The sequence below is a fragment of the Cryptomeria japonica genome, chromosome 10, assembly GCF_030272615.1.
Source record: "Cryptomeria japonica chromosome 10, Sugi_1.0, whole genome shotgun sequence".
Classification (NCBI taxonomy): Eukaryota; Viridiplantae; Streptophyta; class Pinopsida; order Cupressales; family Cupressaceae; genus Cryptomeria; species Cryptomeria japonica.
This window is the reverse complement of record NC_081414.1, coordinates 65,874,068-65,891,061: the sequence shown is the minus strand read 5'-3', so window position 1 is coordinate 65,891,061 and position 16,994 is coordinate 65,874,068.

Here is a 16,994-nt window from a genome sequence, read left to right as displayed (position 1 = left end):
CAAAATTCAGCTCTAATTTAGGTATCCCAAGAAGTGTGGATAAGCATTTGAACCTTGTGCCCACCAGCCAAAAATCAGAATTAGTATAGGGTCTTTTCTTCCAGTAAATCAGAATTAGTAATTTAGCTATCAAAAATCAAACTTCAGGTATAATGGGGACACTGCCAACATACCATTCTTAGGGAAAATTTATGGGTATGATTTATTTTTGGAATTTGAAATTGTGCAGGTGCCTCTATTTAAACACATGGGCAACTTGGTTTTGGAGAATATATGTGTTTGCATCAAATCAATGCTATTCACCATAGGTGAAAGGGTAATCCACTGGTAAGCAAAATTTAAATGTCAATATAATTAATCCACATTAGGGTTTCATTTGAGATTTCTCAAAATTAGTTTTAATTCACATTAGGATTCTATTTGAGACTTTCTTAAAATTGGTTTGCAATAACAAGATAAGATGACTTGGTACGTTGAATGCTTTTCATAGTTCATCGTCACTTCTGCAACATAAACCAACTCACCAATGATGTTACTAGCACTTGCATATTGGGCCCGAGGAACTTTTCTGACAACGAATTGCTGTCTTGCTATCGTTGTCACCCTTTTGTACAAGAAGTGTTAAAAATCACATATTTTTTCAGTGATTGAAACAAAATAAAGGAAAATGTTGAAAATTAGAAAAGGACTTAGAAACACAAGTGATTACAACTGCAATTTCCAGGTAGTAAACATGCATGTACATTGAAGTCAGAATGCTCATAAATATCTAACTAATTATAGTGCATGCATATCAAATATATAGGGGAAATCTAAAACATTTACAATTTTATGTCATTAGGCATATGATAAAGCGACTTCTAATGACCGCCATTAATGGAAGCCCTAAAAAAATGATTGAATTTTTTGAAATATATTCTTTAGGAAAAGACTTTGTCGTAAGGAATTATAGCATTCAAGCCTTCAAGCTTTCACAAAAATGCGTAAAGTTTTTTTTTTTTGGATAAGCACTATATATAGATTTACAAACAAAGCAAAAATCTTGCAAAATTGTCATAAAAAAACCCCAAAAATACATTGTTGGCCTTTTGAAAATACATAAAAAGACAAGTCATTAATATTTTCCTTTATCAAAGTTGAAGACCATTTTTTACATAAAAATAATAATGAAAATGAATTTGAAAATCAAATAAATAACAATATTTAAATTATATAAAATATATTTTTAATTCAAACTATAGAAATACAACGATTTTTTTTTTTAGTTATTCAATATAATTGATCAAGAGAAAACAAGTTGCATTCTGAATGAATGCGAACTAATAAGACTACTAATAAGAACAAGTACCACGTAGTGGCTAGTACTTGTCATTTTAATATTGTAATAGAAGTAATAAATGTAATAGTATTATAATAATAATAATAATAGTAATTTTTTATATCAATGAGCTTTTGACATAGTAGTTGATTATTGAAAAATTAATGGCTAGTACTTGTCATTTTAATATTGTAATAGAAGTAATAAATGTAATAGTATTATAATAATAATAATAGTAATTTTTTATATCAATGAGCTTTTGACATAGTAGTTGATTATTGAAAAATTATATTTTTTTCTAAGTGATGTTGGGTTCAATTTAGATTCATAGCAATTATAAGTGCAACTAGTATATTAGATAAATAAAATATAAGAAAATTGAACCTTAATATATTGTTATATCTATTATTCATAAATAATGATATTTATTAGTTTTGTTTAAATTATTTTTCTTTTTTCTTTTTTATTATTATTTACATTCTTATGTCAATTGTTCATACAAGCTTTGTGTATATAATTTCAAACTTCATTTTTTGGTATCATATTTGAAATGGTTTGTGAAGTCAGGTTAAAGAAAGCAATATAGTTTGTCTATTATCTTTATTTTTATAAACATGGTATGAGAATGTCAAAAGGGAGGATTCTCATTATTTGGAAATTTTGAAGGTGATTTTAGTTTCTTATTTGTTTCTTCATTTCCAAAATCTCAAACTGAAGTTTAACCTGTGTCAAAGGAGAAGAGCTTAGGTGTTGATTCCCATCTTTTAAGTTGTTACGTGGTATTCATATTGGGAGGGAGATTTAATCTTCATTTCCAAAATCTCAAACTGAAGTTTAACCTGTGTCAAAGGAGAAGAGCTTAGGTGTTGATTGAGAAATCCTTAGTTTTCATCCATTCAGCTTATTCATGGCGATCAGGGCTGTTAAGGGACAGATATAGCACATAGATCTTATCATCCCAATCAATGTTCAACATAAGAGGGGTAGATCTTTGATGTATTCTACAGTCCTCATCAGTTCAAGAGTGCCACACTATGAATGGAATCCTTAGTTGCTTGCTTGGAAGGTCTTAGCGAACAAATGGATTTGGTTTTGGTGAGACTAATCAAGGAGATGACAGTAGGCATGTTTTATGCCGATGGAGGTCAAGAAATGAGATTAATAAACAGTACCATCTCAGGAGAACACAGAGGCACATTTGAAAGGCGATAGTAGAGAGAAAGGATATAGCAATGAAAGCCATAAAGAACAACATATGACTTCATCAAAGGGCATATCGCTACCAAAGAACAATGCTACAAAGAGAATGAACGACATTCAATCCATTTACATTGGCATGGAAGTTATGACAGAGGGCAGTGAGCTAAACATAACAGTGAGTTGAGAGCTTTTATGATACCTATTTTGCGGTCATATAGCAACACTAGCCCTAGTATGTAGCAGTTACAGAGCCAAGGAGATCTTGTGTTCAGTCTTATATTGAGAGCAACCCTCATTAATGCATTAAAAAAACAAAGAAGAAAATGAATATGATTCTCTGAGGTTTGTATACCTTGTATAGTGATACCGTTAAAAGACTATATGAGCAGATTTGGCAGCATTGTTCAGTGATCCACATTATAGTCTTGGTTTTAATTAATATTTTTTTAATTTATAATTAATTAAGTGTTAAGTAAAGTAACTCATACAATATCAAATGATCTAAACATTTTCAACTAGTTTGCAAAATTTATTTACAAAAGAAGTGCCTAGAATGATGCAATTATCACCAAGAGTATTCACATACATTTAATAATTGTAATACAATTAAAGAGTTGTAATCTTAAATTTACCAAAATATTTAAGATAATTGATTTCGTAGATGTATAAAATAGTTTTTATTAAACTTCAATAATACCCAAAAAATCAACTCACTTTGAAAACAATTTAATTTAAAATATACTTTCACCTAATACTCATATAGAATGGTAAGAACAAACTAACATTGCAAATCAACTCAACAAACATAAAAAAAAATTATAATTAAAAGAAATAAGTACTCGGCATTTAATAAATTCAATCACAATTATATGTGTTCGTAAATTCAATATATACTTTTTGATGCATTTTAAATTATTCATAAATATTTTATGTTACACTCAAAGTTATTGTTATTATTCTATCAATGACATGAAAATTAAATTTTATTTGCTCAATTTAAGTTTAAGAGAAATTAGATTATATTTAAAATAAGCATACTCAATTACTATTACAAATCTAAACGACAAGTACTAGCCACTACGTGGCAATTGTTTATAAAAAAATTGGCAAAATAAATTAATAATTTTTCAATAAAATAAAAATAATCCATTAAATGCTGCTTGTGAATAGGGTTGAGATAAAACTTCTAAATAAAGATTAAATATTATTAAATTGACCAAAGAAAGAGTTGATTTTAAGAAAGCATGATTACACATGATTATATTATTTATATAAAAAATTATTATGTAAATTTATTTTCATTTAATAATAATAAAATAAACATTTATTATGTTGAATAAAAATAAAATAAACATTTAATTAAATAAAAAATCTATATGTGATTATCATATGATACATAAACATGAGAACATTTAATTAAAAAATTTAAATATAAATTTAAAAGATCACATTAATTTTTTTATAAAATCTTCAATTATAACCTCATACAATGTATTAATTAAAAAATTATACATGTTATGTGACTATTTCTCAAAGAGAAGATAAAGTAATAACCCTTTTAGAATTAAAAAGAGATAAAAATAAAGGATATTATAATCCTTTGGTTTAACTAAATATTAATAAATAATGTTTATGACAAACTCTCTTAAGAGAGGAATACTTATAATTATTAAAAGACAACTAAAGGTGACCTTTTGGAAAGGGTGTGATGGTTTGGAAACTACCCTTGAAAAGGTTATATAAGTCATTTATACGAGACTTGGGAGGGGGCATGAGACCATTCAAAGGAAAAAGAAGAAGGTGGCTTGGTGGGCTATGGGCATGGGAGGAAATATAGGAATTTAGAGGGCACAAAGGAATGAAGGTTAAGGTCATTGGTTGGCATGGGCACTGGAGAAGGGGCACACAACGTGTGTCCAAATCGGAGTACAATGTACACTCAGGAGTGTCTTGGCCAGGGCTGTGTTTATTTCATGTCGTGAAGGCATGCGAGGTTCTATGCAAGAACCTGTCCCCCTGGAGTGTTTACTTGCCGTAAAAGAGCCTAGATCTGTGACTATTCCTTTGAATTGTAGATAATATGGTTGGTTCTATGTAAGAACTAGTTTTCCTTCATGGGGTGCCATAGCCATAATGGACCCAAGGCCACTAGAATCTTCTTGGCATGAGAATGACTATTCCAAGTGCTCAAGATTAAGATAAGTATTGGAAAACCTTGATGCTATAAGATATTGAAAATGCTTTATATATGATTTGCCAATAATATGGTTGAATTAAGTGGTTTTGTTATTCCATTTATTGTGTTATTAATTTACTTTGTAATTATTATCATTTACATATAATTTAATGATAATTACCTTTAATTAATGAGCTTTATATTAAAATTTAATCTATTAATTCCATTGCAAATAATTAATTAAGTCTTGGAGAAAAGTGCCATTACATTTGGTATCAGAGCCTAATGATCAAGCCTTTCTATTCTTGAATTTCTTTTATGGGTAAATGCACAAAGTTGGGTCCCAATCTCGCAGAAGTCTGCGGGTTGGGAAAAGAGCCCGCTAGAAACGGGTGCCCAATTTTTACAAATCGGGCACCCGTTTAGCTTCGGGTGCTTGAGCCATTAAGAAACGGGCGCCTGTTTAGCAGCGGGTGCCCGAAGCTAAACGGGCGCCCGTTTCTTTCAAATCGGGCGCTCGTTTTTTAAATGTATTTATTTTATTTTTTTAAAACCATTTTCCATCATTTTCACTATTTGGAAAATGGGTAGACGTTTTTCAGGAGCAAATGTACCCGTTTTTTCACCCCAGCTGATCCCCCAGACCATTTTTACCTCCTTCCAGGTATTTAGTTTTATTTTTTATATTCTATTTTATTTATTTTTATTATTTTTTATAAAAAAATGTTAATGTATTGTAATTTTTTAATTTTTATGTTTTAAAGTTTGAAAATTGTCTTTTATTTTATTTTATTTCATGTTTAAAATAGTTTTTAGTTTTTAAATATTGCAAAAAATATGAATAGTAAAAATCGTAGGAAAAAAACAAAAAACATAAATAGTATTTAAACCGTAGGAAAAAAAACAAAAAACAAAAATGTAAACGAACAATAAACATCAGACACAAAAAACAAACAATAAACCCTGAACAGAAAAATGAATACTAAACCCTAAATAAAAAAAAGCAAACAATAAACAATAGAAAATAAACGAACAACAAACCCTAAAAAATTAACAAACAATAAACCCTAGATGAAAATCAACAATAAACCCCCCTTCTCTCTCACACACACACGTACACGTTACCATCTATGTCATTATGCTCTCTCTCTCTCTCTCTCTCTCTCTCTCAATCTCTCATTATCCCCTCTTTCACACACACACACACACACATTACCCCCCTCTCTTTCTTTCACACGTTACGCTCTCTCTATCATTACCTACTCTCTATCTCTCAAATTATTTATTCTCTCTCTAACTCGTTGTATCTCAAACTACCTACTCTCCCTCTCTCTCTCTCTCTCTCTCTCTCTATTTTAATCATGCATAAAAGTCTAAATGTTTAAATTTATATTTCTGAATGTTGTATTTAATTATAGGATTCTTTTGTAAAAGTTAGATGTTTAATTTATGTTTAAATTGAACTTTAAAACGATAATGAATATGAATATGTTTTTTTTGTGTGTGTGAAATATAGGGTTCTTAAATTTGATAATACTCTAACTATCACTATTAATCCTCACTACTTCCTAACTTAGCCCAGTCATGAAAGAGGATATCTATATCCTCAAAATAATATTTAACATATGTAATTCTAAACTCCTCAAACAAGGATAATATATTCAAAAGATATGAATCCCAAGTGGTCATGTTTAGAAGGTGATTAATTCCATGTACACTAAATCAATTGGGTTTATGGAATTGGTGATAATAATCTAAAATAATAAAAAACATTTAAGATGGGTATTAGGTCTTGATAGGATGAGTACTTGAAGAATGAGACAAGCCTCTAAATTGTCAAAACATGCAAGATCTATGATATAATAAATTTCCTCTTAATTATCACCATCGAAGGGTATGTGACCTTCATCTACAAAGGGAATGAAACAATCTATAATAGGATCCTCTAGTAATGGAGAGATATGAGGGTCTCCATGGATCTCCTAAAGTCTATTCCAAAGTGTGTGGGAGAAATCAATATCCAATGAAATACACATAGAATCATGATCTTGATACTAGATCAAATCACTCCTACATGGTCAATGATGTTACACCAGGATTATATAATTTCTAGTGTTTCTAGTTTAGGTATGACTCCATGCATAAAAGGAAAATGATTACACCACCTAAAACTTATCAAGATACCATTTTACAAAAGAATCATAGTTATCCCTTTCTAATTTTACCACAAAAGGATGAATAGAGAAACCTATGATACCTCCTCAAATAAAAACTTAAAAGATCAATAAAATCAATACATATAACACATATCAAACAAATTCATCTCATGTAAGACGATCATTTTCAAGTGCCAAGATGTCCAAGTAAATGACTAGAATGTGAAATCACAAAAAATAAAATATAAAATACGAGGGAATATGCTAGAAAATAATTGTGCGATCTATGAAGATTTATGAACCACCTTTTCAATGCCACATGAAGCATGAAAAAATATGCTCTCTATCAAAAGTTACGAGGCTTTAAATTTACATAGCTTGATTTAAGTTAATAGGACAATAAATCACACTAGTGGCAGATTTAATAAAATTAAGAATCAAATATAGATAAATATTGGAATCACATTTTGTGGGTTGCGACTTTGAACAAGAAAATACCAATATAAAATTGAATATAAAAAAAATATAATTTTTTTTTGTTGTAACTCCTCCAAGAGTAGAGAACCTACTATTTATTCAAGCTTCAACTTAGTGTAGTACTATTAGTTGCGATCACTAAATCATCCAATGATTCTAGAAAAGAACACAACAAAGTAGTACATGTATTGACAAGTTCATAGATATAACTTATGACTTTTATGAATTTAGTTAATTTAACCAAATGAGAGTAGTTGAATCGAATCCTATCAAGTTGAAAATATAAAGTGGTGGCCTAATTGACGATAATGGTTAAATATTGCAAGGGTACTAAATTGTAATTCCATGGAAATTACCTTCATTATCTAAATCAATGGAGTCATTTATTCATTATCTATTCTCTCTCTCTCTCTCACATGATTATTTTTGTGATTTTGATGGAACTTATACTAATTCATCTTTAGAAGTTAAAAAGTATTGTTTGAGTTGCATGGGCATTATGATGTTTTATTTTGTAGAATAATTTTTATACTTTGATTTAAGTGGATAATATTTCTTAAATGATGCTTATTATTACCCACCTATTAATACTATTATAGATCTATGTGAGTTTCCTTTTTTTATATTTAAGTTGCTAAATTGTATTTAATTATAATTTTTTTTGGAAGGTGAAATGTAAATTAAATAGTTTGTAATTGTAAATTTTCATGTTTGTAAATTTTCATGTTTGTAATTGTAATTGTAAATTTTCATGTTTGTATATATATGCAGATTATTTTCACATAATGGATGAGTTTGAGATAGATGAGCTATTAGGTCTAGCACCACCTCCACCTCCACCCCCTCCACCTCCACCTCCACCTCCACCTCCACCTCCACCCGATCAGTTGAGATAGACAATTAGGACGAATATTGATTCTTTGATTAGAGATATTCATACTATTAGGCATGAGCCTCATCCACCTCCGTAGTTGTTACGCCTTGCAGATAGTATGCAAGGCATTGTATAGTCTATGCAGGCATTAGATAGCGAGCTAGATAGCTATCATAGTTGGCGTGAGGGATTGCATGCATTTTATGCTGATGGCCTCACATACACACAAGTTAATGATTAAAAATAACAAAAATGGATTTGAAAAAATATTTTGTGAACCCTAAGACAGGTGAAGAGATAGATCCGAAGAAGCCACAGATCTCTATTCGATGGTCTAGGAACTCGAGCATTGCTAGACACTTTTGGGAGCGGTGGTGGATGGTCTTTTCACCACACTCCAATCATGAGGTCTCGATGTATTTTTTGAAAAAAATATGGGCTGAATTTGAATTGGGCAAAAATCCCAATTACTTTGATATTAGATCATTTCAGGGGGTTGGGAGAGGCATGCCCTAGGATAGGCCAGGAGCAAAATTGAGCGATAGGGTTAAAAACCGTGTGCACGATGATCCATTGGTTCCTCTTCCATCACTAGTTGTTCCATCACCTGACCATCATTGAGCAGTGGATTCTGCTCTAGGTTCATTGAGTGCCCTGTTAGGCAATTTGGTACAACAGTTGCGTGAGGTGAGGGCTTCCCCCAACTTAGCACATGTTTGCACGAGCTATGGGGATGTATGTACGGGTCCACAGAGTGAGGCTACCCCTAGAGGAGATGGTGATTTTGATGATGCTGATGTTGCCCATGGTGGTTATGATGATGCCGAGGAGGCTGCACATGCTGATGCCGTCTCTTCATATGTTGATTTCCCGTGGGCAGACGATGATCAGCCTATAGAGGTACAAATTTATTTATATAATTTACAATGCAATATTAAATTCCTTATATATACACATATGAATCATAACATGAGTCAATTTTTTCTGAACAAAGGATGGATCATACCACGTCATTGAGGAACCAACATCATGTTACCTCAATACCTAGAGATGTTGGTGCCCCATTTACGGTATGCACTTTCATCTAGATACATTGTATTGATATGTATATTTAAAATATAAATTTTTTAATGTAATGATGTGTATGATATGTTTTTTAAATTTTGTAGGGTGCTTCATGTAGCACTGAGGTGGGTAGTTCTTCACGTGACTCGTGGACCACTGAGGCTCAGCCTCATATACCAATAGTATGTTTTTCATCGATTAATTTGAAGTGTTTATATGCTTACTAATTTATGTACAACTTTGATTCATGTTTGTTATTTCTTGCAAATGTAGGCTTCTGGATTGTTTGATGGCGCATCACATGTACGCCTTCGACCATCAGTTACTTTGCCTGCATCACATGTATGCTTTTCTATGATAATCTTGTAGTCTATATATATACTTTATAATTTATGTATATATACAAGTTTGATTCATGCTTTATATATGTTGTTCAGGTCGATACCACTACCAGTATTGGTATGGCTATGGGATTGAGCCAGATGCAACCATCTACATTGTCATTTGAGGTGATGATTAGAAAAATAATTTCTAATTTATTTATACTGTGTACATGGCTTTTATAGGGATTATCAAAATTGATCTACAATGTTTTTTTTTTGCAGGACTTGACTACGACCACTTTTCTTGTTAATGATAGTGGACCTCCACGTACCAGTGAGAGCATTGTAGAGAACGGTTGTATGGTAATTTATTTTAAATTTTTAGTATTTCATTACTTTATACGTGAAGTATTCAAGTAACTTCTTCTCATGTTAAATCTTCTTCTCATGTAAAATCTTTTAATAATGTACAGGAGGGTGCAAACACTGATATTGCATAGGAGGGTGGAGTCACTGATACTGCACAGGAGGTGGAGACACTGATATTGCACAGACATAGGATGGTGCATCTCAGGACCACATGCAACAAGATGATTCATCTCAGCCACCTTCACGTGGAGTGAAGAGGACTGCAGATGAGATGCACACGAGTTCTTAGATTGTATATTTTAGATCATATCATGTTATTGTATTATGGAATTTTTATGATGACACTTGTTATGTTATCTTGGGACTTGTTATTATGTGATTATATATAGGACTCGTTGTTATGTGATTATATATAGGACTTTTTATTATGTCATTTCCTTTCTATTATGAGATCAGGTCGTGTTATGTGATTCGACACACTCTAGTGATTATATATGTGATACATTGTTTTGTTATTATGTTATTTGGACTTGTTTTAATGTCATTTCCTTTAATTAATTTTTTTCAAGACTTGTTATTATGTCATCAAGAATTGTTATGTGATTGTATATAGGACTTGTTATGTGATCTATTTGTGACTTTATATTTTAACATTATGATTGATCATCTTATAGTGCAACAGTTTATAATTCAATAAAATAATTATCCCAATTTACAATAACATCCTATTCTTAAAATAATAATAAAATCTTTGAACTTACAATTAATCTATGGAGAGATTACGATAAAATAAATATATCATAAAAAATAGAATTCAACTGTAACACAATTACAATGTGCACAAAATAACATTAAGAAGAAGATAACTAATACAATGTTGTTTAGGAAACCAAAATTGTATCAAATGTAGACAAATACAATGTTAAAGGGACAAAGAAAAATAATTATCATGAATAAATATAAAAGAGTTCACACAATTTACACAAACTTACATGCATATAAATTTGATATGAAAATTATAAAAGGATTATTAATTATAAATTAATCTCATAGAGGAATCCAATAGATTGATGGAACTAAGGCTAACCAAATTATTAGGAAGGTTTGAAGAATATTATTCAGTGATTTGAAAGCAAGTAGACATAGATTATTTCTTGTCAATTTCTTTTTGATATGCATAATTCTTTTGACATTTTGAAGGGTTGGAATAAGTAAAGGAAGCCCTGCTATATGGAATAATTACATTGAAAGATGGTAGGTGAATATTGTGACGTCCTTTTCCATAATATAATTCATTTATATAGCTATAACAAAGTCATTGGGCAAGGAGTGTGTAACAACCTCGAATGCAAAATGTGTAATAGAGTAAGAGCTACAAACATAGTATTGACTTTCCTCTTAAGTTGACCACACTACTTTACTAGTGTATTGAAGGTTTATAAGTGCGGATAGTAGTGGTATGAAAAGCATGGATAGAATGGTACGAAAATTAAAAAGCACACTATAAATATATATTTTTCATACAATGATAAATATAGAGTTGTCATATTTAAGACAATTCTATCTTTGAGCTTACAATTAATCTATGAAGAGATTACGATAAAATAAATATATCATAAAAAATTAAAATTCAATTGTAACACAATTACAATGTGCACAAAATAACATTAAGAAGAAGATAACTAATACAATGTTGTTTATGAAACCAAAATTGTATCAAATGTAGACAAATACAATGTTAAAGGGACAAAGAAAAACAATTATCATGATTAAATATAAAAGAGTTCACACAAGTAACACAAACTTACATGCATTTAAATTTGATTCAACCTAATGTACCATCTACATCCTCTCTCTTTTGCAATACGTCTATGATTGCCTCATGCTCTTCTACTGAAAGTGTCCACAATACCTTTTTAGCAGGTCTACCTTTGTATCTTTCTAATTTGATGTTTGTTGCCACCACCAAATGAGAATAGTGTATAATCTTCTTTTCTAATTGGTAGTCTTCATAAGCTGGTAAGCCATTCCTTCTTGTTAAGTATTTGCGTAGCTATGTACCTACTACCACAACAGATCCAACTGGATATTGAAAACCATCATCATCTACTTGATCACATATCAACTTTTTCTTAGGTTCTACACATCTAGCTAGCCAATACTCAACCTGCTCATCATTATCCTCAGGTGTAACAACAACATATACATGTCCTAGAAAACAAATTTAAGTACATGTAGAAATAAAACTTGTTAGAATTTATACTTCAAATACATATGTAATCATAAATTATATGACAATACATAAAAATATATAATTTAAAGTTATAAACAATAAATTGAATTAAATTACCAAGTTGTATGAGGTCTGAAACACGATCAAAATCTTCTGATGCAAATGCATGATCGGGGTCTTCATTTCTTCTAACATCTTCATATTGTGTCTCAGTAGGTGTTAAGGATTTGTGTTGCCATTCTTCGACCCATTTCGTATTCTCGTATTCTTCCCATTCACTTGCAACACAAAATTGATAAAAACATGCAATCTCTCTAGTCCATATAGTCCAAGTGTTAGAATTAGAACTCTTAAATGAATGCCATCTAGCTGACCCATTGATTGTATCACAATCATATCTTGGAAGGATATTCTCCTCTTTAACTAGCCAGAAGAAACGTCTAATTGTGGATAAATTTGCACTACACTAATCCACAATTGCACTTGCATTTTTAAATTTAGCCTTTTCCTTGAATTTGAGTTGCTCTCTACAAAGGGCTCTCTTAACACATGCATCGACACCGTCATGTTCTCCTTTCCTGTGTCCAGCCTCAAAAAGTCCACAATTTGTTTGCCAGATCACTTTCAAAATTAACTCTTCTTTTTACAGCTCTTGACAAAGTTTTGCGATGAATATTAAGATATCCACTTATGTTACTCATCATTCTTTTATTAGAAGTTGTTTGGCTTACTAAAGTTGTTGTTATTTTCTGTCATACCACATTTTTATCTTTAGAATGACTTTTCTTTCCAATTGTATCAAAGGTGCTAGCAACAGTTGATACAACTTGTTTTAAAGACTCGTCCTTCTTCTTGGGTTTGACATAAAAGCCTAGCTTTTTCCATCACTTTTCGCATTTTAGTCATTTTAATTAGTTGTACCATTAATTGACATTGAAACCCAAATTTCTTATTATAAAAAAAATGTCTAAACAATCTATTTGCATGTGTCCTAATCTGTCTCCATGAAACCAAGCCAGGAAGGTTGTCTAGTACATCACTTTTAATTTCAAAATTTTTATTCATTTGATTATCATTCAAACATGTTTCATTTTCAATTGGTGTTTCCATGTCTACATACACATTATTGGTTTTAGTTGCAGGTGGATTTTCAATTTCATTTGGAGTTTCAAATTCGGTTTCAATTTCAGTTTCAAGTTGAGATCTAGTTTCATTTGGGGTTTCAATTTGGATTTCAATTTCAGTTTCAACTTGAGTTCTAATTTCATTTGGGGTTTGATTTTCAATTAGAATTTCATTTAATAAGTAACCTTCTTCTACTAAATCATCAATTTCTTCATGAGAAAAAACATAGGGCTGTGAAGACATACATGTATCCAACAATGGATTAGAAGATGCACCTGAATTAAATGGTTCTATTGTGTTTCCTTTGTCAGTATTTATGGTCTCATTGATGTTCTCCTCTTCTAAAACGATTGTGGAACTTGAAGCTCCTTGTCTCATTCTTGATCTTCTCTCTCGTTGACGCATTGCCTCCTTCTCCCTATTTGCTGCAACCTCCTCAGTTGTCAGAACCTTCCTTTGCTTCTTCCTGTGTTGATTTGATCCCATGGCTACACCAAAATTTGAATTTGAATCGATCTCCTTACCAAATCGACAATAAGACAAACAAAAAGAATGATTAATCAAAACATTCTCTTTGCAGATCGTACCTGTCAGGAAATGATTGAAAAATCATTCAATCATTGGGATTTGTGCTTGTGGGCCAGATTCTGGCCCAACGGATCTTTTAAAAAATGGGCGCCTGTTTTTTAAAACGAGTGCCTGTTTGTTAAAATTAGGGGCGGGAAACAATTCTTAGCTTTGTTTTTTGCTTCGAGATAGGCTTGGACCTCCAAAAAAATGACTAAGGTAAAACAACATCAAATTTCTACCTTGGCCTAATTTTTTGAGGGCCTTTCTGATTGAATTTTTTGACGAAATGAAAACCCATTAGAGTTTTTAGCATCCAGATTTTAGAAATGTAAATTTCATAGTGATAAGATTACTTTTATTATTTTTATATTATTTATTAATCAAAAGTGGAACCTAAACCTAAAATACCAAGGTTCACTAAAACTTTAATAACTTTTTTGTTTTTAGGATTTTAGAAAAATAAATTATATGCCATCAATCTACATACAATTATTTTGAATATTAAAAAAACAATTTGAAAAATATGAAATTTTCATCAAATTATGGTGGTCGTACACCCGATGTTTTGAAAATATACTTTATTGTCAGTTAAAAATTAATAAAAAAAATATATTCAATTAAAAAAATTAGAAAAAATATTCTCATCAATATTTGGTGTCTTAGGTATCATTTCCCAGAAGGATCTGCAAAAATTCATTTATTTGCATAAAAAAAGGGTGGTTGTACACGTGTGGTATGGTCTTGAAACAGACATTTTGAAAAAAGTGGTTTTTAAACATGCCTACTAAAAAGGGATTTTTAGCATGTGGGTATTAAAATAAATCACATAATTGAAAAGTAGACTCTGAGCACTACATTTTCTATTACTGAAGTTTTTTGAGATTCAATCTTGAAGTGCATTAAATTTTGACATCAATCGACAGAAAACTTGAAAAACAGAGAAAACATTTCCACTTTTTGCCCAAAACTGGGACTCAACTTCTTGCAACCACCCTTATATCTTCTCAATTTTTGTATATCTTTAAATTAAAATTAAATTTCTTTGTGAAGTCTAAAATTATACATTTATCCTAACCTTGAAGTCACAAGAATTGATTTTGTAAGACTTAACTAATAATCTTTATCCATATACAAATCTTGTTTCTTGACATTATAAAAAATCATAGACCATATATGAATTTATATTATATTTAAAATCCTATCTAAATAAGTCCTTATTTATATCTAGAGTCAACTAAATACACAATGCCTACAACTTATTAAAAATAAAAAATAAAAATAAAATTATATATACATATCAACATATAAATTTATCTTCTCTTTATCATAATAAATATAGATATTTTAAAAATATAAGTATGAAATTCTCTTATCCTCTTATATATGTTTTGACCTTTAAGTCCAATCATTAACATTCTATTATACAGTTAATGTGGTCATCAATATTTAATGAACATAATGCTAAAGGTTGAGACCTTTTAGGTCTAGAGTCATGTCTGTAAATGGTTGAAACGTTTTGGGTCAGGAGTCAAGATCAAACAGGAACAATGGTGAAAATAATTCAAGACATTCCCTATTTATTTGATGAAGGAGAAGTCTGCCAATTAATGTTTATCAGGCACATTGAGCATCCAAGGCAAAGCCTTACAAAAACAGCATGACTTAGTCAGATTTTCAAAAAAAAAAAAAAAATTGGCTAAGAACAGGTCTCTGCTCAAGTTGACAACACAACGACTTGTTGAATGGGTGCTCATCAAACACACCATTCGATATTACCCTACCTATCCTCATCATACCTTTATACATGCATAAGTTGAATTCATGCTAAGAGAACCATACTTCACAGTTGGAAGGTAGTGTTGAATTCGATATTACCATTAAGTCATTTCCTGATTGACGAGTGATGACTGATGAGCATATCTCAATTTTATTTATTTATTTTTTCATCCTAGTAATGATAAATCTTTACGTTGTTCCAAAAACTCATTGTTCCAACTTTGCATCGAGGAAATCACACATATAAGGTTTTCGTGTGCATGAAGACGTAACGTTGAACTACATATATATAAAAAGACACCAAAGAATTTGCATTTTACTGATTAATCAATCTTCCTCCTTTATTCTAGAACTCCTCCTTATATATTGACAGGGATGATGCTTGCAAAAGTTAAAGGAAATTTGACGATTCATCATGTTGAATCGTCTAGGATATCTTGCACAAGAAAATCCCTTGGCCCACCCCTAATACTCGATTGCAGATCCTAGGATAATCCTCTCCAGTACATGTAATATATTCTCTACAACGACATTTTAATCAAAGCAAAGTTTGCAAGCTTACAAAGCATGATAGCCATCAGATTCTATGCTTAGAGGGTTATTTGTAGTTGGAGGTGCCATTACAATCTTCTTCCATTGATCATTCGTTTTCTGTTACAGAACTTTGTTTACCATGATAAAACTATTGTCTTTACTTTCCTTGTACCGTGTCTTTTTCACACTTCAAAGCTAAAGCAACCTAAAACATACGTGAAATTTTATATCTTAGCTAAGAAATGAAGACATACAAAATTTCACATCTATTAGCTTGATCTGGTTATACGTTGATCCCTCTAAACTCCTTACAACTTCCATACAGGTAAACTATACCATCTGTTGACTATATTGAATGTTCCTCAGAAATGTGAAATGTCAGCCCAAACTAGTTTGAATCTTCCTTTTCTCAATGTTGTTGTCCAAAGATATCATTATTTCTTTTATCTATAAAGATTGAAGCCTCTATTTTGTTTTGGAGCTCTTTTGCCTCTAGGACTTAGTCATGGAGACTTGTGATGGTATTGCTTACTTGCTGGCATAGAGAATTATTTTTCTTTTGAGACTGGATTATTTTATTTACTTACTCAAAACAATACCATTCTTCCCTATGAAGCAATCCATTTACTTTTGAAACCAGAATATTGTCATACTAGAGGTAGTAACATTTGCTCCTATAAGTCATTTTCTTTTGAGACGTGAGAAATGCTAGAATTTTATGTTGTGCAAGAAGTCAAGCTTGCTTTTCAGATATAACTTTATGTCTCCATTCGAATAGTAGTAATTGCTCCTGCAAGG